The sequence below is a fragment of the Clarias gariepinus genome, chromosome 6, assembly GCF_024256425.1.
Source record: "Clarias gariepinus isolate MV-2021 ecotype Netherlands chromosome 6, CGAR_prim_01v2, whole genome shotgun sequence".
NCBI lineage: Eukaryota > Metazoa > Chordata > Actinopteri > Siluriformes > Clariidae > Clarias > Clarias gariepinus.
Genome location: NC_071105.1, coordinates 26280001 through 26305170, shown reverse-complemented (window position 1 = coordinate 26305170; position 25170 = coordinate 26280001). Strand labels below are relative to the sequence as shown.

General features: G+C 39.9%; 1 protein-coding gene across 4 annotated transcripts in view; it reads left to right on the top strand.

Moving 5' to 3' along the window:
- Positions 1-25170, top strand: part of foxp1b (forkhead box P1b) — a 165587-nt gene that overhangs the window by 43881 nt on the left and 96536 nt on the right. For 3 of the 4 annotated variants that reach the window (XM_053497995.1, XM_053497992.1, XM_053497993.1), the window contains exon 5: positions 7668-7735. The gene's annotated coding sequence lies outside the window, so the exon portion shown is untranslated. Of the gene's footprint in view, positions 1-706; positions 993-7667; positions 7736-25170 lie in introns of those variants that run through there. The other variant, XM_053497994.1, reaches the window with a different exon arrangement.

Below are 25170 nucleotides of genomic sequence, written 5' to 3'. Positions count from 1 at the left end.
TCTTTCTCTCCGTCTCCGTGCTCCAGTGGAGGGAGCTTCGCAGTTGACATCTGGCTAAGTGTATCTGTAGGTGTCTTTGAGAGCGTAAGGCTAGACTCAGCTCTCCACATGACTTTGCTCCTGTGGGCTCAGCCTCTGTCTACATTATAGACAGCAAGACTGGCACCTCCCAGAGAGAGAGGGAGAGGGAAGATAAAGAGGAAAGTGTGTATTCTTTCATGAACCCTTTATATTAGGGACGTCCTTCATTTCACCCTCAGCTTGCTGTGTTCCTGGCTCGTCCACTAGGAGGCAGGTGTTGAAGATGATCAGAGGCCTAAAACAGCTGACTATTAATTGTAGGAAAGGAAAATAAAAAAAAATGCATATTTTATAGTATATATGAATAAGAAACGATCAGTACTATAACATGAATTTCAGCAAATGAAATTCACATCTTCTCTTCACCAAACGGCAATATTAAAAGCCGATGTTCTTGGCCACGCTAGATGTTCCAGAGTCAGGTCAAGCTAATCGTAGCGCGTTGTTCATGACAGCTCGATGCACGGTGCTCCACGTAGGAAGTGTCCCAGCTAAGCAGCAGCAGCGTGACTAGTGCCAGCACTTCATTTGCTGAGTGTTTGTGTTTATGCAAAGGGGGGGCCCTCTTCCTGCATATTTAATCTCAGGCTCTGGCTCTGGCTTTTGTTGTGTTTAGACCACATACCTCCAGTCTCTGTGAAGAGAGAGAGAGAGAAAGAGAGAGAGAGAGAGTGAGAAAGCGAGAGAACGAGAGGAAAAAAAGAGTATGTGTGTAAGAGAGACAGAGAGTGTGTATGGGAAAGGCTGCTGTTCACACACTCCTGTCATCTCGGCTACGAGTTCCAGACTGCAACCAGGAGAATTTTTCTTACTGGAAATACGAAAACAAAAATACGATCAGGTTGCGTTACAGGACAAAGTAGAGGTGACATGTGGAGGAGTTGAGTCGTAAGGTCCTGCCACGTACATGGGTGAGTTAGCGAGGCATCTTTTCTATGTTATTTTACTTCCTCTTCCTTTCTCTCAGCCATTCACTGAGATTTGTTAACTGCCAGGCTTGTGTGTGTGTGTGTGTGTGTGTGTGTGTGGCAAGTTTAAACAGTGGGCAGAGTAAAGTGGAGCTATCATGGCTCTGATTGTAAAGCTTATTGACTTGTAGTCCCCTAGTGCTCACTTTACCGCTGCATAAATCTGACCTTACTATAGTGAGTGAGCTCGTCTCCTTTTACTAGTCCAATGAGTTCTTGGGTTTATGAAGAGGACTACATCTGTCCTGATAGAGTAGACCCCCCCCCCCCACTCTCTCTCTCTCTCTCTCTCTCTCTCTCTCTCTCATAATCATGCATGTTCTCATCGTCAGGTACTCTGTCTCTAATTCTCTCTTTCATAGTTCTGAACCTTCTGTCTCTCTGTCTCTCTCATAGACATGGACTCTTTCTGTCTCTCTCTCTTTCACTGTATTGTACCCTCTCTTTCTCTCTCATAGTCATGGACACTATCTCTTTCTCTCTTTCATAATTATGGAGACAGAGATCTTTCTCTCTTTAGCAAAGTCAGGGACTCAATCTTTGTCCGTCTGTCTCTCTCAGTCATGGACTCTCTCTCTCTCTCTCTCTCTCTCTTTCATAGACAGGGACTCTCGCGTTCTTCCCTCTTTTTATCTCTTCCTCTCTCTCTCTCTCCTTTCCATCTGTTGTACCCACACACTTTCTCACTTTACCCATAGACTCCTCTGTGTCTATCGCTCTCTCTCTCTCTCTCGCTCTCTCTCTCTCTCTCACTCTTTCTCTCTCTTTCTCTGAGAAACAACTGTATGAATGAAACAGAACGCAAAGTTTGAAAGATCGCTTGATGCTGAGAACTGAGATGCACCCCAGTCTTACCCCCACACACTGTCATCGTCCACACCGGCTGAGCAAAGTCCTCACAGTTGACTTGCTCGCCAAAAAGGAAGGGTAGCTTTTTCTTTACCTTTCGGATGACTTCATGCGAAAGTGTTTTGTGTGACAGAGTGGAATAATGCCCTATTCAACCCTGCTAACTTCGGAGTAGTGTAAAGAAATGCGACAGCTTTGTTTATTTTGGGACAGGAGCGAAATTCCTTTGCCTCGGTATTAAGGCAGCTGTGTGTGTGTGTGTGTGTGTGTGTGTGTGTGTGTGCATGGACACTTTGTGTACTTTGTTTTAAGCTTAGCAAAAAAAGGCAGGCTAGGTTCGAAAAAATCTCCAGGCTCAGACAGGCTGACATTCAGCAGACTGCACTTCTGCCTCCCTCGGGCTTGACCAGAGCACGGGTTTAATTGGTATTTGTGTCTGTTTGCGTGTCAGAAAGCCCTCCTGTTTACTGTAAACGTGGGCGTGAGACACAACGCCGGAATGCTGAGAATAAAGATCGAAGGGGAAAATATGATTTATTGATGGGCGTTTTGTTTACGACTTCAAGCTGCTTGGCTTCATTCATACTCGCTTAATAAAGTTTCTAGAGAGCAAGGGAGAACGTGAGACGCGGCGACGAGGACGAGTGTGTGCGTGAAACCTTTTTTTTTTGTGCATTCAGCCATTTTGACAGGCTTTTGTAAACAGTTGTGTCTGTTTCAAAGTGACTCACACATTAAACTTTCCTGTATTTCAGAACAGAGACAGTGGCTTTGGAAAGTATCGTGCGCACACACCTTAATTACACACACACTGAGTGAATATAGATCTCTCTTACACACTCACACACACACACACTCCCTGACTCACTTTCAGTCTGTTCCTCTCATTCTTGGCTTTATCTCTGTATCTCTATCTTTATCGCTCTCTCTCGATCTAACTCTGCCACTCTCCAAGACTGAATTGCAGCATTCACCATTTACTGCTTAACCATTAACAATTAGTTTCTGTCTATAAATAGGCGTAGACAGTTCAAAGTGGTTGTGTTTTTGTGTTTCTTTTTGTAGTGGAGCTTCACGTTACCATTTTGACTAACGCCACAGACTCATCAGATGAGACACGTCTGCTTTGAAGTCGAAGCAGAGAAGAAATGTGTCTTTATCTATTCAACATTGTTTTTTGTCGCGGATTTTTTTTTTTTTTTAAAGCAAGCCTCGTCATCAGTTCAAGTCAGGAAGCATCAATAAAATGGAAAATGTATGTAAATGTGTGTGAATTCCTCCCTTTTAAACCCAAGGTCTTTAGCTTTGTACTTAGTGTCTGGTCTGATAAGCTGACGCAAAGAATCACACACTGTGAAAAATACATCCCAGCTTTTAAAAAAAAAAAAATGTATTATTATTATTTATATAATAATTTTTTTTATTACTGCCACAGAATTTATTGATGAATTCATTCGACAGATCTGCATCGGTATGCACGATCGAGCACCGTGCACTCCTTCCTCGTTCTTTACAATTTCATATTTAGCGCCATCTATCATCAAAATTACCATCAAAACCTTTTTTTCTGTCCATGGTCTGTGTTGGTTCTAAATTCTTTATCAAATAGTGTTTCACACACATTTTGGGCACTTTGACATCCCGAGCCTGAGGGAGGAGAACTTCTCAGGTCGGCCTATCGGCTGCGATAGAATTTTTGCATAAATTAATATGCTGATGAGGCCAGACAGTTCACAAGCGTCCCGGCTCAGAAGTAGCCACGGATCCGCTGTTGAAGTGTGCGCGAGCAATTAACAGCCTAACTCGACGCTAAATATTCATGCTCTTTTATGCTGGCGGTAAAGTGAGGGAGGAGAACGTCCATTAGATCGGCTGAAGAGGCGTTCGGAATGACCGCAGAGGCTTTTTTGTTGCGATCAGCTTGGGCTTTTTTATTTTTAATTTTTTTTTATTATTATTTTTTTTTTTGCTGAGTGCCAGTCCATCCATGGAGAGTGTGTTTTGGCTACCATGATGATGTAAATGTAGATGCTGAAGAGCAGCCTGCAGTGATGGTCCTCTTCAGGATTAGGTGTTTTTTTTTCTTTTTTTTAAGAGAGATGGTTAATATTCATGTATATATACACCATGAACCCACTTTTACAAAGAGAGACGATGGGGATTTGTTATTATTTTTATTTTTTGCTCAGATTAGCAGGCGAACCTAGCTTGGATTTTGGCTAGGCATTATATTATGCATAAGTCAAGGATGATGATTTACAGTTCGGGGTCTCCCTGGAAAACATTGCATCGTAAACACACTGTCGACTTGAGTTGTGTATGATCATCAAAGCATTCAAAACTTTCCATGAACACCATCAAGACTGATGTTTCGAAGAATCTTCTAGGTACGCTCTGAATGTCAAGGTGCTTGAAATGTAACTCAGAGCACTAATTTGCTGCATTAATGATTTCCCTTTCATCAACTGATCCCATTCCTACACATAAGAGCAGGATCAGTTACATTCTTGGCAATCCCTGAATGAGTGCGATGCCACAAAATAATTCCATCTTAGGCACTTTTGAGACGCAGCGTGTATATACTGTACATGTTGATCTTCAGGTCTAGTAGCAAAAGGTTAAAATGTCAGTGAATTATTATTTTTTTTTCATCATGTAAAAAAAATCATGTTTATTTTTAGTTATTCATGGTTATTTTTAGTCATTTAACATGAAGAGTAAAGGGAAACATTTTAAAGGTAGAACTAAAATTATTGTTCTATTCAGGTTCTTGTTCGAGTGAGTAATAAAGAAGGTGTGTTAGAAAAGTCATGATAGTGTATGGCAAAGAACAAAACAATTTTTTTGACTCATAGTGATGTGTGTTGCTCTACGGATGATTTTCCTATGCGTAAACAGCAAGTAAAAGTACAATTTAATTTTATTGTATCTCAAGATGCATCATAAGTCATTCTTTGTTTTACACCCACACCCACACACACTCACACATATAGATACACACACATACATACACACACTGGCATGTTCATACTCTTGCTCCTCCCTGTTTTTCATTTCCCCACTTACATCTTCCCACTCTTCATTTAGCTAGCCGTCTCGCTTTGCCTTCTCGGTTACACACCCATAGGACCCGATCCTCTCAGCTGGCTCTCTTGTTTCTCTTCCTTTCCCTCCCTTGCTCTTCTCGTCCATACCGGAGCTCGTGCTCTTCTTGTTCCCCATCAGCTGGCGTCACGCAGGAGCTTAAATTCCCGCTTCTCGCTGACGGTCACCCTGCTGCTTTAAACCTGCCATTACCACGCGCCCTACCACTTTCAATTCCGACAATTATCTGTTTAGGCATTACGAGCTGTGCAATTCGACTACAAAGTGTAAGTGCAGTAGCGTGCACAGCTGCCTTCTAAAACTCTGTTGTTCTTCCTGTCCCCCTGCCTACCCACGAAAAAAAAAAAAAACGCCTCCTCCCACCTAAGCTAAAATGGGCTTATGATTAGAAGGAGTGAACATTTGTCTAAATTGAATGACGAGCCATTTCAGTAAACTCATTTAGCACCAGAGGCCATAGCAGGTGATTTGAATTAATGATGTTTAGCTTTTTAAGCTGAAAAGATTTGTCATGTGTCATGGCGGCCTGTTGATTTACAACAGCTGTGATGATATGTTAATTGGAGCTCGATAAATTGGAAGAACAGGGAGAACATCACTGCAGTAGGTGGCAAAGAAAAAAAAACGAAGCAATGTGTATGTATGAATATATATATATATATATGTATGTTTGCCGGGAAAGTTGTCCACGATCGCGCCGGATGGATCGTCGGTCACTTTGCACTGGCACATTGGATCTTTCTCCTTTTCAGCTGCGATAAACACGATCGGCCATCCCAAAGGCCCGGCCACTGCTTTGACTGCCAAATGAACGCTGCATGAGAGAGCACTGTGAAAGACGTGATCAAAATTCTTTTTCACACTCAGATACGCTTTGATGCTTTTATTTAAATGTCCTCCAGACACTGGCCTATAGGCATCCTGTGTTTTAGCATATGAATTAGGTGTGGATGTGCACATCCTCTGTGAAACACAAGATACTATCATATTGCTGTATTATTGTATTCTGATCAGCTTATTTGTGTTTATTTATTTGTTTGTTTGTTTGTTTACCGTAACTTGTTTGTAATTAGGTAGGGTTAGGGTTAGGGTTAGATAATTGTTGTTAGGGTAAGATAATTGCTCTGTTGTTCATTATAGTTAGTGGAAGTTTGAATGTAGTCTGAAGGTACATTACGTTGATATTCCTGTAAGTAGAGGTACTTAACATTTTCAGGATAGTGAAGTGAAAAAAAGGTGTTGTTCAAATGTATTATTAATTTAAATTGTAAAAATTGTTTAAAATAGTAAACAGTGCAAACTGGCCATAAATTCCTGAACAAATAAGAAATGCACATAAAAGCAAATTCCAGTCGTTCTTTCTTTCTTACAAAAAAAAGGCCAGAAACATATCGACGTTGATGTATCTAGGTAGTAAGTTGTTTGCGAACAGTAGCAGTGCTGTCCAAAATGCTCGAATAGTGCAAATAATAGTTAATTAAAATATTTGCCATTTTAAATGATGATTTGATACTATTTTTGTACAACCCGTGCAACCTTTCTTGCTTGATAGAGTGAGGTATTAACTTATGTTGTGGTAGAAACTGGGGTATTGATTCTAAATCTGTGTTTTTCTTTGTTTATGAAGAGATATCAAATCAACTACATGCAGCATTAGAAATAGACAAAGTAAAACTTCTTACCTTTAAATAAGTTAAACTTTATATATGTGTTAGTTTATGATTAATCAACATGCAAACATGTTCGTTTGTTAAGTCTTAAATGCTTTTCTGTTTCTAGAAAGAAAATATCCTTCGCTCATCCGAGTTAACCGCCTAGCACATTTCTAACAAAACCCGAACGTCCAGTTTCCCACTTCGTGTGTTGAACGTGCCGTCATAATTCTACCCGGAAATTTGTACTTATTTTGAAAACCTGTCTTTTCAAACTCTTCATACCTGAGCAAATTTCCTCTCTAAAGTGATATTTAAATGTTTTCTTTCATTATTATAAATTTGAAAATCTCCTAGCACTACGCAAAGCTCGACTGTGTTTGCTCAGATCACAGCACACACCAGACCAAACGCGCTTAGGTGTACCCTATGACCCTAGAAATTTGTAATCAACACACACACAAACACACAGAAGTTCCTGTAAAGTTTTTTTTTTTTCTTTAAATCTCCATCCAGTGTGACTGCGTGTCTCTGTTTTTTTCAAAAACCATTTCGGCGTCCTTTTGTTCAGACTTTTATTGATTTGTTTCTCCTGGAAAGACAGTCCGCAACATTGATAATAAAAAGCTCCAGTTCGCACAGTGTTTTGTTTTGATGCGTTAGTCATTTAAAAAAAAAGAAGAAGAAGAAGAGAAAAAAATAATGCACCGAAGTTGAAGCGATTCTCTGTCCAAGAGTTCCTGAATACCTGTTGATGCTGAAAGCCCCTGGCAGATCTTTACCAAACACAAGCAGAGCTACTGAGTCTTAGACTGAGAGATGAACCCTGTGTGAAAATCTCTCCTTGATGATCATAACTACACCTCTACTCATAATTCAATGCATCTTGACCCAGCACACATGCACAGTTCTATCAGAATCTTTGATGGGCTTCAGAGCTGACAGGTGTTTTCAGGCTCGGCACAGTAATTATTCATTCATAAACACTCGTTTGTGTTTGGTCTGCCCACAGAACGAGAAGGCTGAACTCCAAGAGCTGTAACAGAAGACAGCTTCAAGCAAGCGAGTCCTTGGAAGAAGGTAAACAAAAGCTTATCTATTAGTATGAATTGATTGGTGAGGGAGAGGGCATGGGCGAGTATCGAGTTGTTTTAATGCGCAGGTTGCTGTGCAGATTTTTATTATTTCTTCTGCTCTAATGGACCCTTAAACTCCGTGGGAGTGGTGAATTAGCTGATGCTCCAGATCAGTGGTCTTCAGGTCCAGGGTCTAGAACTTGTGGTCTAATGAATAACTTGTAGTCAGGTGGTTGGCTTTTCTGTGTTTTTTTTATTTTTCTTAGCATAGTAATAAATAGGACATCAATTGTTTATAAGAGATTTCTGGGCTTTATGGCTTGCTTTTTATTATTAATTGTTTTGGTGTATTTAAAATAAATAAATAAACAAATAAATACATTTTGTAAAATAGTAATATATTACATGTTTAAATTTTATTAGGTTGGTTTCTACCATAATCATAATGATAAGCCAGTAAGTAAGCCAGCTTTATGATTGTTAAAAATGAGCCTTTTACCAACTGACAATAAACATAAAATAATTTTTTTTATAAAGTGTTGCACTGGTTTAACACGTTTCCGTGCATATATCAATTTCTAACCTGAACAGACGCCAAATCAGCATTGCTGCAATATTGTGTCTCCTATACTGTATATAATATATGATGCGTCTGTCTGTTCACCTACACCTCCTGAACTGTCTCAGAATGGACCAGTCCCAAGCAAGTGACAGTCAGACTGATCTAACCAAAGTGGTGAGGTCGGGCTTTTCACATATCAGAGGCACCATGTGTGTCTGTGTATCTGTGTTCTGGCTTGCATAGCATTGTGGGTAGGGCCTAGACTTCCCATGCTTTCCCACGAACTCACTCTTAAACCCACATCTCCACACACCCTTACATCCTCTTGTAGTCTGCTTTCTTTCTTTCTTTCTTTCTTGCTTTTTTTCTCTCTCTTTCTGTTGCTCACTCATACTGTCTGTACCTCCCTCGCCTTTCCTGCTTTCAGCCGCATACTGAAATACTACACAGCGCTCATCTGCCATTTTCCCTTCCCCGTCTGTCTTTCTCATCGTGTCATTTCTCACCAGTAAATCGTCTTAATTGTAATTCACTCCACCTGACTCTCCAGCTTCCCTGTACAAACAAACGGACTGAGCATTTCGGAAGGGCGTCGAGATCAGCTGCCGGCGGGAAACGCGCCTTTGTTCGGCCCAGACACACAGCCATAAATCACTGCTTTTTTTCCCGCCTTTTCACTTAAGCCAATGTTATAGAGAAAGAAATCTGTAGCAGGAGCAGTGACTGTACTTTCAGACACACACACACACACACACACACACATAATTACCTTCAAATTTTATAATAATTATTATTTACCTCTTCCACTCTTCTAAACAGTGCAGATATTCCCGAGTGTGGTTAGGTTGTAGCTTGGGTTTGTTGTCAGAGACCAGATTCTGTCTACTGTAAGAGCAAACTGGGTTGATTTTCAAAGATGCAAGTTTGTTCTGCATTGTGTAGCTTCAGAATATTCTTTTACGATCAACATGTGTGAGTGTTTAGAGCAGCTTCCAGGAACGTGGAGGGAAGTACAAAGGAAACATGTTGTCTGTTGGTGTGGGTATTCTTGTGACTGTGTGTGTGTGTGTGTGTTTGTGTGTGTGTTTGGTAAATGATAATACAATTTCTGTCTACTTTCTCATGTCGTCTGATTTAGTGATAGGGCAGGGTTTGAATAATCATGCTTGCCTAACCGCCATGTTTATTCACCAACAGCCTCCTTCAGCTGACTACAACCACACATCCATTCACTCATAATCTGGAGAACTTTGCAAAAATGCAAAAGAAAACCAGGACGTAATAATCTAGGGTTTATTTGTTGCTTACTACCAAAATGAATCTTTTTTTTTTTTTGTATCAGCACATTCATCTGAAATGTCTATGCTAATTCAACCCTGTGTCTCTTTGCCTGCCTTTTTAACATCGTCCGTATACTGTTAGGAGACACACACTGCCCGGCTTTGATAATGGCGTGCACCTCAATTTTTTTCCTCTTTTATTTAATACATTCAGGTCATCAGCTGACTTCATTTATATCTACATAATGTTGCTAAGTCCTAGACCTGACCAACTAAAGCAAGCCCAGATCATAAGACTGGCTTTAGAGGCTTGTACAGTGTGCAGTATGCATGATGTGTGTACCACTTCATGCACTTCCCTCTTTACCCGGACACGCTAAATTTAAAAAGTAAATTGAAGACTTTTTTATCTAATTAGTCCTACAAGTGGTGTACTTTTGGTGACACAGCTGTTTAGTCCCATTCCTGTAAGCTGTGATTTCTACCGTCAGTTATGATGCAGCCTCCTCAAGCAATTAAGTGACCTCCCTAAATCATGGTAGGTTTATTTATTTTATTTTTTTTTGCTCACATTTCTTTTTCAAAGTTAATTGTTTAGCATTAGCCTTCCAAGTTATAATAATATATGTGAAAGCTCTTAACACAGGTCTAATATTTTCTTTGCTTGATGTAAGCCAATAATTTGCCCCTTATGGAATGGGAAAAAAAAAAAAAAAATTGGGGCCAGGCAGTGAATGACACTATGTCTTAAAAAAAAAAAAAACATGCAGCATAGTCTCTTGCATGAGCTTTGTGTCGTGTATTTGACTAGATTAACCATGTCAGGGTAAGGTTATTTATTTATTTGTTTAACAATTTTATGGATTTATTTATGGCAATCATTTTGGCCTTAGTGATAAATTTATTTAATGCAATGCTTTAAAAGGGTATTTCTTGCTAAAGGTCAGAGAAATCCTTCAAATTTTTATTCTTACATCTTTGGCTATGCCGTTGTCTCCTTTGACACATGCCTTCAGTTTAAATCATATGAACTTGGCAGTACTGCAAAAATGAGACATCAGTCATAAGATACATTCCTCCACTTTCCAAAGACTTAAACTAACCCTAATCACAGACCTATTAGTTCATGTACCAACATGCAACTTTATTAATTCTGCAGTCATAGAAAAAAAGACTTTGAGACAGTGTGTACACAAGTGGTGATGTTCTTTTTCTATGGCATAATCTCAGAGCTGAGTCGGTGTGGCAGCCTTTTCTTTTAACTGACTAGTTGTCTTTAGAAAGATAAAAGTGAAATCCAGCCGGCCAAAAAAAAAAACACAGTGGAACTCTGGACCAGAGACCAGTTGTTTGTGCTTGTTTTCAGATGTAATTTGTATTCTGCACAACAAATATGTTGTGTGTGAAACTGGAATACAGGCTTAAATGTGCAAATTAACTAAAAGAGCACTGTATCCATGTGAACAGTTTGACAGCAACATGAGATAATTCCATTTTTGCATTTTTAACAAAAACAACCTTTTTTTTTCGAATGAAGCTAAAAGTATGCAAACAGAGAAAAAATATTGTGTGCTTTTTTTTGAGTCACACGGGTGTTAAAAACACAAATACTGGAATTTTATGTTAAAATTGTTTTGGTTATGTAAGTGTGAATTGTGTGTAATTTTTGCCAAAACTGTATAACTGTCTCCACCTCTCATGGTTTTGTCACACTGGCTAAATCAGTTTGCACTTGTGTTTGTGGTCCTTTAAGTCTGCACTGTAGTATCAATAATATTATGTTGGTTGAGTTTTAATTAAACAAATATTGTAAACTCATGCTTTGATAGTGATTTTGTAGTGAGTCACTTAGATCAATGTAGAGGGTTGCATACAACCCCTTTTTAAATTGTTAACGATCACGAGAAGCATAATTAACAAAACAAAAAATTATGTTTACAGCATCATACATCTCCTTCTCTACTAGTTTTGGTTTCTCTTCGGTAGCTGTATGCAGCATCTCATCATATTATAGGGATATGGTGCTTAACGTCTGTTTATGCATCGTCTGACTCCACATACGCTACACATAAGGTTGTAACTTAGTTCAGAAATTTCAATACAGAGTAGTGGACATAAGCAGACAAAGACATCTCGTGTCTCTCGTGCACCAAGTTCACTCATCTTTGGAGTGTTAGACGTCTTGCTTAATTTTCTCATCATGGCTCTCAAATGTACCAAAGCAGTTCTAACCCTAACCACTGTGCATACACTATAGTAGCCCACAAATTTCTAAAAAAGCCCCAGAAAAGTGTTCGCTCAACATCCAAACTGCATAATGTGCTATTTCACAGACTGTATTGCGAATGTTAAGCAGTGTAACAAGTGTAAGCAAGTGTAATTCATTAATGCTGGGGTGGCAGTGTAGATGTTCTTTTTTTGGCTTTATGGTTCTTTAAAAATCCATTAAACAAATTTAGTTCACTCATGATAACTAGTGCTTTGCACAGATGACCGTTTCTCTTAACTAATCACACGATGAAAAGAAACAATGTGACTGAGGCTCCTGCATGTCGTGGTTTGTCTAAAACATGGAAGCTGGAGATAGACGGTGGTATACTGTAGCTATTTTTAAATTAAACGTTTTGTTTTAGACAAACTTGTGTGCCTGTTACAATTTCTTTACTAAGGTTTGGGCATTAAACAGCAGCTTCTTTTACCTGTGATTTTACCCAGCCCCATGACCCAAGTGTGAGTTAGTACTATGCAGCTGCGCATGCTCCCTGGAGCGGTATAGGTGATGCTGCCAGCTGCATCATTTTCCTGCAGGAGTAGATTACATTTGAGCTCTGTGTATGTTTTTTATTCATTCTCATACCACTAGACCATTTTAGGACCTCAGTCAAACAGCTGTTTAGGGACATTATATTTTTTGATACTGCTTGTCATCTGTGCTGCTTATGTTTTTCTGGTACCTTTGATCATGCCACATATGTCATGAATGCATTAATTTTGCGTCAATTGCAGGGATTTTTTTTTCTTCGTTTTGCCTTTCCTTTAAAACAGCCAGAAACCAATATGTGTCTCGACTCTAGTCGTGTGCGTCACACCATTTAGGGACACGAGAGGCTTCGTTTAAAAAAACTTCAGTTACCTGTATTAACACGCAACGTTCGCACGTTTCCCAAACAGACGTTTCCTCTTTGTTTGCACTATGGCTGACATTTTCTAACATTTCACAGTGATTTTAAACCACAAATTGCAAAGAGAGAGATGTAAATATCAGTTGCTTTGCACATGCATTTTGTGGCCACAAGCAGTTTGGAGTGCAAAAAGAAGCTTTTGTTTTTTGTTTTTTTTCTCACACTTTTGGTCTGATGGAACCTCCTTAGATCTGTGCTGTTATTTATTTATTAATTTTTTGTCCAAACCTAAAGTAAAGGAACTGTATGTGCACATGTATGAGGAATGCACAAACATGTAGTGGAGTATTTTACAATGCATTCCCAAAAAATAAAAAATAAATCATGACAAACTCCAAATACGGCTTGCAATCCACAATCCATGAAAACTCATTAACTTTGGCATTTGTTGTTCTTTAGTTTATATTGAGCACGAAGTGCTTTCAACAAATAACATTTTAGCTCTCCGGCGCCTCCGCATCTATTTGGGGAAGCAAAATCCCTTTTACGGATAAAGCACCTGGAGCAGCTGCTTAATGGAATAGACTGAATGTTATGTAAATAAACAGCTTGCATTTGAACATGCGCATATGCATGTGAGTGTGTGTGTGTAAGAGAGAGAGATAGAGAGAGAGAGACAAGGAAAGAGGGAGGGAGGGTGATAAAGCATTCTGGACGGGGATCGCAGATATAGCAGCACAGGTTGAATTTTTGCTTTTCTTAATTTTCCCTCAAGTCTGCGGTAACTTGAGTAGTGCTGATTGTGAAAGTGTTGGATGAGTGAAAAGGAGAAACAAGAACATGTTTAGATGAAGAGGGCAGAAAGGCAGGATCTGAGATCGCTCTCTTCACTGCACTATTCATGAAGCATTTCTGTTTGTGCATATTTCAGTGGTCTAGTGGATGGGCATCATCATCAGTTGTGGCAAGATGTAGCATGAAGAGAATTTGCTAATTGGCAATATGTTGCCGAGACATCGGCATTTAATCGAAAAAGCCCAGCAGACGATGTTTAAATAACAATTCAAAGCTAAATCTGTCCAAGTAAAAAAAATAATAATAATACTGACCTCTAAAAATAGTTCTTGTAGACCAGCCTTTCTATTAGTGGGTCTTGCTTTCCATCACAAGGAAAAGTGCCTGGTGCAGTGGATACCCAGTACTGGCAGCACTCGAACCTCTAACCAGCTTCAAACCCCCTGAGCAACCAGTTCCCTGCTTATTACATTTGTATTATATATTATATTATATTATATTTGAATGTGTGTGTGTGTAATGAAGAGACGTTATTGAAATTAACAAAAACATTAATGTTGGACTGAATGCCATCAGAAAGAACTCCAGCACAAAAAGGAGCACAACCAGTAACAGACTCCGGACTCTCTTTCTGACTGTCTGCAAGAGGGAGAAAAAACAATTGAACTGTTACTTATAGCCAGATTCATTTCTTCAGTCTTTGAACCGGATCTTATGCTACAAAGAAATGTGGCGAACCATTCTGAAAATTAAGATTTCTCACGAAAAAAATAACTGCCGGCTGTTAAATCAGATACTCGCCACAATAAAGTTTGAGTCATAACATTCTTAATTCACTGCATTTTGTGTGAGCATGACAGTATTCGACAGCTGTAAAGTTGACTTCTATTTAAACTATTCAGAAATAATTTATTTTCAGACAGCTTATCTTAAGATAAGCACATACAGTACATGCTTTGTGTTTCTCTATATCACAGAGCATGGACACCTGACCGTATCAAACCTGTATAAACCAGATTTAGTCCAGTTCCATATTTGCTGATGTAATAAGGCTGTGTAGATTGACTTGGTTTTGAAGCATGGCTGTAGGGCATTTGCGCCCATTCAGCCACAATTAGTGAGGTCAAACGCTAGTGAGGTCAGGCATGGTGATCAAGCAGCTTTCCAGTTCATACTAAAGGGGTTCAGTGGGGTTGATGTCATTTAGGCGCAGGGGCACGATCATGTTTGGGTGTATTAATTTCAGAGAAGGGAAATCTTAATGCTAGAGTTTACAAAGACATTAAAGCTGGTTTAGATAGGGTTCTATCTCTAATTAATAATTAAAATAAGACTTGTCTCATCATACATCTGTTTTTTGTCATTGTCTTACTGTAATCTAATAGCATTAAATGTTAAACTATGTATCATCTTCATTTCGTGACTAATAAAAATACTTTTGCTCTGAATTAAAGCGGGACATAATTTTTTTTTCTTTTCGAAGGAAGCTAATTCCGTCTGTGCGACGTCAAGATCTCGTCATTGTTTTTTCATAAACACAAACCTCCTGAGCCGAGGAGCTGAAGTCAAGCAATGACAAACACCATTAGGTGAAAAAGAAATTTCCATCTCATTGCCACGGTGTTATTGTTTACTTTGCTATACGTGTCCTAATATGGTTATCTGGCTGTCGAAAGCCGTGAGGGTAGAGGCTCGGGGCCGGAGCAGGGAAAATGCAGCACTCAAACTGCCACTTAGACAATAAAAACTCAATGTCACGTCTTTTCACTGGTGCTCTGCTTGTGTATTTGTGAATCATCACACTGACCCTGGTCATATTTAGTCTCTTCTTTCTTGGCCATGTGTTTTATTGTTTTACTGTTGACCTCTCTCTCTCTCTCTCTCTCTCTTTCTCTCTCTCTCTTCATAAAGTACGAGTGAGGCTTTCACATATAGAGAGAGTTCTTTCTCTATATGTGAAAGCCTCATCAGTACTTCAGAATCTAATTGTCTCTTTACAGTGTTTCTCAGCAGGGATACAGCATACACATTTTTGCCGGTCTTCCCATTGCTTTTACCTCCGAGCAATGTCTTTCCACTCTGCATTCTAGAAGAGTAGTTGCTCCAGAACAGATGTAGTCTTAAATCATTTGGTTGAACCTGATCTTTCAGATCCGTACCCTTCCCTTGATGACTCAGTTCACAGAAGCTCCTTTTTCAAGGAACTGTTATTACAAACTTTTGAATACCCCCCAAGCAGTTTATCACATTATCGGGTGCGTAAATGACATAAAGCTTAAACTCTTTCCCCTCGTCTTTGTGGCTTAAAAATGTGGCTAGCCTCACCCCGGCTCCAAAATCCTCATGCCTCTGGTATTTACCCAGAGTTATCTGAAGCAGCAGCTGAATGGCATTCTGGGACGCTGAGGAATGTCGAATGTCAATCTCCATAACCTGAGCTGAGGATCAGATACTTCATCATATATAAGCTTATCTTTCAGAATGATTTAATAATACCAGTTGAAATAGAGATTTTACGCAGCAGGTTTTGAGGTATGCTGTGAACATATCGTTTTCTTCGTTTCTAAAGCAATTGGACAACTTTTAAAGATTTGTGTTTAGGTTTATTTGAAAAGGTGCAGAAATTTTTGAATAGCTCGAAACCCCATGAAAGTTTTCTTATTTTGTTATAAAAGGTTATGCTAAACTCAAAACAAGTAAGTTTTTTTTAAATTAGGCCTAATCTTTAATGGAATTTAACTGAAATAAAAATAAGTGAAAAGGTCAGGGAAAATTTTTTAAAGGTTAGCATTGTGGCCTTACATCTCTAGGGTTAAAGGTTCATGTCTGTGTGATTTTGCATGTTCTTCCCGTGTTTAGTGGGTTTTCTCTGGTTTCCTGCCACAGTCCAAATCCATACAGAGTAGTTTACTTGGTGTTTCCAAATTGCGCATAGTGTAAGTCTCCTGGGATTGGCTTCAGGCCCCAGCGACACTGTACAGGATAAGTGGTATAGAAGTTGAATGAATAAATAAATTAATACATATGTTAATAAACGCCAGTATTACTAATGATTTATAAGGGACAAAGCCTGCAGTGGATAAGATTAAACACCCTTGCTTTAACCCATTAGAAGTGGCAGTTTATTTGAAAGTGAAGCCCAATATTAGTTAACTCCTGGTATTGATTCAGTTTTAATACATGTAATAATTACAGCTTTATACAGAATAACAAGGGATTGAATTGTGTATGATAAAACCAGTAAAGAACGTGATATAATAGAAAAAGTGGCCTTGTACTTGTCTTACTTGCAGGTGCTGTCCTTCGTGAACAGGCTCAGTAAGTGCACATTAGATAAATTCTTGTCATTTCACAGCACTGAAACAGACGAGACCTAAGTAACCCGTATTGATTTTGACATTACAAAATTGTAAGCAATAACCATGATAACAGTGGCTATAAAACCATGGCCCTAATTACACTCTATTTCACACCATCCATTAGTGAAGGCGTTTTAATTCGGCGACAATACAAAGTTAATAAATTTCTACATGTCGTGTAAATAACTTGCCTGTTGCAAAAACATCACCGTCCCAGACAAAAAAAATTAAAAATAAATAAAAAGGTTTGGGTGTGTGTTAAGCAGAGCGGTGGTGATCCTACACTTGTCTACATGCCCTTTATGAACTTGCTGTGCTGGTTGTTTGCTGATTTCTCAAGGTCAGTTTCTGAGAATGGTGACAGCTTTTTCTTGTAAACATGTTTATGGCTTCTGACGTGTAAACATGGTAAGTGTGTAGAGGGTGGTATGAGGCGGGACCGGTTTATCCTTTATTTGGTTGTTTACAAGGAGACCTCAGTGTGTGTGTGTGTGTGTGTGTGTGTGTGTGTGTGTGAGAGAGAGAGAGAAAGAGAGCGAGATTGCACAAATTTTCAGACATATGGCCCTTGCAAATAAAAGGCTGAAAAAGTATTAATTAAAAACAGTGAAAGTTAAACTCAAAAGAAATAGAAGTATTAAAGAGAATTGCTCAAACAGAAAGCGTACATTAAATATAAATTAATGGATTGCAGTCAGGAGTAGAGCCTTGCTGGAGTGAAGGGGGAGGGGGGCAAAATTTATGTTGCTGGCTAGCAGGCGTGAAGGTGCATTTGGACTTAGTATCCTTTAATTAGAAGTGAGATATTAGCATTTCATAGGGATTTAAACAGAGAAGAGGGCTAGCGCACATCGCACACGACACCGCTTTCATTTCGTTCGCTCACCTGCATGTAATGAGCGCCGTCATTAGTTGATGGAGGAGAATCTGCCCTGCCTCTACCTTGAAAGGCTCGTAATTTACATACTTCTTGAAAAACACAGTCTTTAATGGATTTCTCAATGAATAAAATGTCACTTGTTTGAATTTTGAAGAGTCTCTGATAAAGTGCATGGCTCCGCTTTGCCTCGTGATAAGTAGTGAAATTTCACTGTGTGAAAACTTAACCTACTGGTACATGATTTTTAGAAATCATGAAGGATTTCCATCATGTAGACTTGATATCACGATGCCAGTCCACTGTGCTTCCACCACGAGCCAGTGCTATAACCCACGCTCACAACAAGTCAAGGAAGCACCTTCAGCAAGAAAATCCATCTGCTAATGTTTTGTCATCTTAAACAACACTGTGTCATCTTAGTAACTGTTTCTAAGGTGTTTAACTTCAAACTAACTTCCAACATAAGACTAAATCCCAAATCCGTCTCTGTCCCCTGAACAAGGGCACTACTTGGTGTGTGGAACATGTCCTTTTACACCCTACTTGTTTTGTTGGATTCAACCCGAGAACAGTTAGGTACAGTAGCTATTAATTAGTCTTAAAATTTCAGTTTTAGTTAGCGTTATTTGCATTTGTGCAAAATAACAAAATAAGAAGCACTGAAAGAGCTTAGAAGCAAACACCACCAAATCCAGGAGGAATCCCATATTTATATACCATCTCAGGTCATTACGTTATGATAAATAAAACATGCCCAATAAAATCTACTGAAATCTGTCTTCTCTTTACAAGTGTAATGGGTTTATTAGGAAAAAAGATTCGAAAGAGTGAACCGAGGGATGATCAGGTCTCGATGAGCTTTAGGGAGGTTCCCTCTGACAGTCTAATAATAATATCATTAGTATGGATAAATCTATGATGGAGCTGAGGTGATGCAATATTTACAGTGTATATTCCAACTGTATTTTATTAACAGTTAGATATCTCACTTTTTCTCTCCCCTCTCTCTCTCTCTCTCTCTCTCTCTCTCTTTCTCTCTCTCTCTCTCATCCTCTTCCTCCAGATCAGGCGTGAAGTGATTAGTGTTTTATTGATTAGCTCCCAAAGTGGCGAGTGTGGGGAAATTGCACCTTTGATCAGAGCATGTTTGGGAAATGAAAGCTGAGGGTGCGAAGGCCTTCCCTACACACATACACACTCGTACCCGCTCACACACTCACAAGCAGCTGTGTCAGAAATTGTTGTCTGGGTTGTGAGTTCAAACAGAGCCGCTTGTCATTGCCCTCCCCGATGAAAACACATATTTGTTTTGCCTGTTTTCATTCCGCGTCTCCACACACTGATTACAGCTCTTCATTAGGGAAAATTGGGTATTTGTTTTAAACTTTCACCAATCACTTTCATATGCTAATTACGGCGTAATTTAATTTGAGTCCCTGTAATGATGATGCCATTAATATGGACATAAACGATGCTGTTAAGCGGAGAGTAATCTCATTTGCATACTGTACATGCCAGTAAATTAGAGGTCTCTTTGCTGCTCGGTTTCAGTTCTAATTTTCCACTCCTCTTCACGCTCTCCCTCTTTCTCTCTCGCAGCTTTCTGCCTAATAACAGGGCCTCCTTGTTTGATGTCGAGAGCTGTAGCTACACTCCAAACCCAACTCGCAGTGTGTAACGCATAAAGCGCCCTCGTTAACACGCCTGACTGTGTCCTTCGTGTTTGTAAAGTCACATTCTTTACATTATTATACATTTTGCATTCTTTGCCAGGCTTTTGTTGCCTCTTTATTCTTGTTTTTCTTCGTCTTTGTTGCCCTGATGTGTAAAACATTAAAGTGCTAACACAGCATGCTAGTTAGTCTTTCTGTTGCAGACCATTGTTTTGATCATGACGAGCGAGATTCATATGCCGTGACATGAATCAGAGCGACTGGACAAGAAGCACGTGTATGTTTATCAAACTCCTTTTACCTTAGCATGACAGGGCCGTAATGCATCTGCGATAAAACTCTGCGTCTTAATTTGCCTCGTCTTTTGTCCCATGCTCTTTTCATGGGAAATGGATTGGGAGGCAAAGCATTTTTTTCTCAAGACGTTCTGAGTCTCTTCACAGGTTCCGTTTCAGAGGTAGCTGTCAACAAGCTCACGTAAAAAATTTTTAGCAAAAGGCGTTCTCCTTTATAATGACTGAAAGTGAGCCCATGTTCATTCACTGGCGTTTTTGGGGCGGACGAGTTCCCTTTTGTTTTGCTATAAAACAACGTCTCAAGCGAGCATGCCTCCCAGTTTTCTTTTGTATTTCACAAAAGTGAGCGCGTGTTTTATAGACTTCACGCCGACAACACGCTTGCCCTTCAGAGCGAACGCTTTCCTGCCATTTCGCCCCATCAAGAATATTATTTCCCCGCCAACCAATTTTCTCTGTTCGGCTCTAATTGGCTCCATAAATCTGGTGGGGTGGAGGAAGAGGGATGTTTCGGTGTCTCGGAGTGTAATCCTCACCCTTATTTACCAATTCATTAAGATTCATTGATGCGGGCTGGGCCGAGAGGAAATGACAGCATAAATCAGGGCTCCGGCATAATGACCCTAATCAGACGGGAATTGCACAAAATGTCATGATGAACTATGTCCTTGTGTTAGCGCCTACTGTACGTTGTCATTGGACTTGCTTTATGGGTGCAAGGCGGCTTCCTGACACGGGCTGTATTTAACACAACAAAAAAGAGCTGTTAAAAAAAGCAGCTTCTGTTACAGGCTATGTGGGATTCATACAAGCCATCAGTGTTTAGCCCTTCAGTGCCTTTGTGCATCGCTTCAGCTGCTAAACCAATGACATGGATGTCTCAGGCTTTAGATTTTTACATCTAGAGAATGTCAGTTCCTGAGCACAGCGGAGTTTAGAAGCCTTTATTCAACTCATCAGCTGGACCTCCGTGGGTTGAATTTTATTTGACGGGACGGACACTCACTATAGAATTTTACATTCTTTTTTTTCCCCCTCTTTGCACTTTCATGATGGGAAAATATTGTTTTTTATAATGTAATCGCGTACATAGATGTTAAGCCCTTTATTCTATAAAGATTTTTCTATAAACAATTCTAAGATATACGGTGTAGTTTGATTGGCATTTTTAAATGGCCCATAGTCTATGAAAGAGTGTGTGTGCGTGTTCCCTGTGATTGCTTGGCACCCCATCGCGGGTGTACCCAGCCTTATAGCCTGAGTTCCCTGGGATAGGCTCCAGGCCTCCCCGTGTGTATAAACAATGGATGTGTGTGTCTAGCTTAACAGGATTGTGCTTGATTTGAAAATTTTTTTTCTCTTTCTTTTTATTCTGCCCATAGCCTTTATTATGTAATGTCAAGATCTTACTGAAGCTCTTCTAGTCTAGTTCTTCTGTCCCTTGATAGCTACTATTAGGGAAGGTGAAGTCTTGTGTGCTTAGTGTCATAGGGTGGTGCAGGACACTTGGAGGAAAGCTGAGTTCTGTGTGAAAGTGAGAGCTCAAGGGCTAGTTTCTTTCTAGTTTTCTTCTTTCTGTGATTGACAGGGAAAGACCCTTGTACTGTATGTAGAGACAATGGCCAGATTTTCTCTCTTAGCTCCCAGGGACTGATTTCAGTTGTGCCGAATGGGAGCCCTAAGTAGGCTAATCTGTTGCTGTAACATGTTCAATGAATGTCTAACTGTGAAGCTGTAAAACTGTAAAACTTTGTAGCTCGTGGGCATGATAAAATCCAAGTTTATCTCTCTTTTTTTTTTTTTTTTTTACCTGGAAATTGAGTCATATCAGCTGGACATTAGGTTGATCGAGGAGAAAGAAGTCCAGACTAGGTTAGGTTAATCTGCCCCCCAGTTAACCTCACCTGGATGACTGAGAATCTTCACTTCACTGATTCACAGTCATCTGTAAGAAGAGGTTCTGCTGATGTTTCTTTCATTTTTCCACAGTTTCACTACAGTCGAGCCACTGTACGAATATTTTGAAAGAATTTCCCTGTCATACATACAGTACACTGCTTGCAAAAGAGTTATTTCCATAACAGAAGTTGTTTTCCCTACCCTAACACGTTTTCACACACTCGTTGCTGTTTATAGCCGATTAGCAGCTTACACACATGAATCTCCCAAGCAGAACAATCAGGTTCACGTTAAACATTAAAAGTAACTATTCGAGACCAGATAAGCATCCTAACAAACCAGGAGTCGCATTTCCGCCTCATTATTTGTTTATGAAGGTTAATGATTGTGTCAGGCAATCAATGGGCCTCTTTATCTCGTTGTGCGAGCAATTCCAAACAAACAGCTGAGAGACAGGCACCTGCGCCGGAGCGCCGCAGTGAGCTATCGGATTCAGCAGCGCTTTTTCTTTTTTACAAACAACCTATTCTGTATGATAGCAAAGCTCACAATTAAACTTCCTTCAACATGTTACTTTCCCTCCATCACCGGTCAGCGGAATGTTAAATGGATAATCCTATAGTCTGTCGTCCGTGTTGTAGCTACTACTGTGTCCTGAAGACTAGGTGTAAAAATAACCCTGGTGATATTTGGACTGCAATTGTAGACAATTTTTTTCTGCTCTGTTTCATCGTGGAATTCCGGTAAGTTTGAGGCGCATACCTTGCATGCTCATCTTTCGAAATGATCCCCTATCAGTCGTCATGTGAATGTTCCCGCATTGCTCAGCTTGACATGCCAGTATGCCACCATTCTTGTCAACCTGGTTTTAAGACAAATGGTTCTCTGCCTCAATTTCAATGCCTGTTTTAATGTATTATTTAGTTCGTTTCAAACTAGTTGACACTAAAGCTGTGCAACAGTGCAGCTTAGTCCCCAAGACAATGTTACTAATAATATGTTCCCTGTAATACACCGGCCTCACTGTATTAATTAGGCAAAGTTCATGGAAGCCAAACCATGCTTCCCAAGAAAACTCAGGCGACACACTTCCACCCCCGAAAGTCCAGTGCCCACGGGAGGGTTCCGTGTATGAATTTTATGGAGTGATAATTAAAAAATATATGTATATGGCACAATTTTAAATATCAAACAATAAGCGATTTGCATGATGTCACAGGAGACAGGAGATAGTCGTGTTTTTCCTCAAGCTTGTTCGTGTCTATTTGACAGCTCAGATTTAACCAAACGCGCTTCTGGGATATTGACCGAGGCCCTATTTTCCCCCAGAATGCACTGCTGCCTGAAAAACGAATGTCCATGTCCTCTTTGCTAGGGCGCTGTTAATCCCAAGTCGCGTGCGAACAGCAGTGATCAAAGTCGCTTGAAGGAGAGAGGCTCGGGAGGACACTGTAACCCGCTTGTGATTTGAGTCCCACATCTTGGACTTGCCATTCTGGTAGCGCCGCCATTAAAACTCATTAGTCCTTCTCTTATTTACCTCAGTCTCTGTTGGCTGTTGTGCTAAAAATACCCTGGCCTGCCTTACTTTGCTACGTTCCATTACTGTCTCATCACGACAGGTCTCTCTTTCCTCATGCCGTCTCTCTGAATTGTACGTCAAGCACAGATTTATGGTAAAGAGACAGAAACTCATCTCATGCATCTCCTAAAATTATGTATCTATTTAGCCTCTCCCCTGGAGTTGCGTGCCTTTACCCGGCATTTTTACCGTTTATTTCGATGAGCTTGTGGCGTGATAATAGGCCTGTATTTATATGAATCACAGCGTACGATGTTACAGGATGTTGCAGCCCTGTTTTGTGTAGATGCGCCGTTAATACATTTGAGTCTAAATTTCACGCTTGAGGATCCTATTACGTACCCCTCAATGTGAAATAAATATGTGCAAAGCCCCTCGGTCATTTGTTTCTTGGATCTTCAAAATGGATTTGGAGGGATAAATGAAATGAGTGCAGCGAGGGAGGCAGACAGAAGACTGAACACAAAAAATAATAGCCATGCCTGATGTACGTAGAGTATTCCATATAGTAATATGGAGAGTGAACTCAAAATATGAAACATTCTTGAAAAACTAAACTCAAAATGTTTGGTCTCCGGTTGTTGTTATTATTATTCCATTTCTCATGGCCACATTGTAAGGGGTGAATAGTGTTGGCCTTGCATGCTAACTGGTCTGGCGATAGATGAATATTTGAGTGTGCACTCACATTAGTTAAGCCCATCACCATCCTTTTCGGTTTTTATTGATGAAATACTGCGTACTGCATTCAAATTGCAAGTTTTTACATTTAGCACATTTCTCAAGTTAAGAATGAAAAAAAAAAATAATAATAATTCCTTGACAAATAAGGTTAGATAATTTCTCAAACTAAGTTAAACTCTTTGCTTAAACAGAGAGATAACCCGAGCTCTGGTCTCGCTGGTGCACATCACCAGCAGCTGGGCTTTGCCACCGTTAATGCCTCTTCAAATGTCACGAGAATGACTGTTTGTTTGCCTGCCGTTTCTCCCCCAGCTGTTTGTTCTACAAGGGCCACGTTTACATCGACCTTGGTTCTCTCAACAATCTCTCTCTCTCTCTCGCTCTCTCTCTCTCTCATTCCTGAAGTATGTTTGCCTTAAGCCCTGCCCTCACTGTCACCTATGCGATCTGTTGATCATTCCACCTGGTTAATGTTAAATTGCTCTTTGCAAGAAGACGTGTTTGTTCATAAACACAAGAAGAAAAAAAAAAAGACTTTTCCACCCCTCCACTTTGTTTACCGTAACCATGGCAGCAATCAGTCATTAAACAAATAGCAGGCTTTGTTTGCTAGAGCAAGTGGCCCAGTGTTGGCCCTAAAAGGTTTGAAAGCAAGCTCAAGAGAAAGAAAAAAGAGAGAAAGACAAAAAAAGGCTTCTCTTAATGAATGAGTCTCACTCCACTGTCATACTAGTGGTGATCTCCTTATCTGGTGAATTAGAGGCACGTGCTAAAGCTTTCTCATTTTACATGTGCATTGCTTTATTTGGCAGATTCTTTTATTCTGAGGGACAAATCCAAACGTAGAGCTGTAAGTGGACACAAGTGCCACAAACACTACTCAGCCAGCAGAGCTTAACGAGTGGCCTCGATCATGTCAGCGGGTTTGCAGCATTCAAAGTCTCATACACTCAGTGAGATTGCTGATGTTCCCGCGCTCACAAAAGCGCCACGGCTCTAGCAATGTTACTTAGACTGTTTAGTCATCACAGATCTCCAAATGAGAAGAGTCTGGATTATTGCTCATGTACCATGCAGTAGAGGTATCAAAATATGCTCCTCACATTCTTATTGAGTAGAGAAGCATGATTCTTCGTCTGCTCGGAAGACATGAGATAATAGTAAGGGATTCATTGTAGTGCTGTTGTGTATGGAGAACCCACAGTATAATCGAAGACTAAGGCTATGTTCACAATATGTTGTCCACATTGTTTACTTACCATTTTTCTTTATAATGCCATTAAGATTCACATACATACTGTCATAAT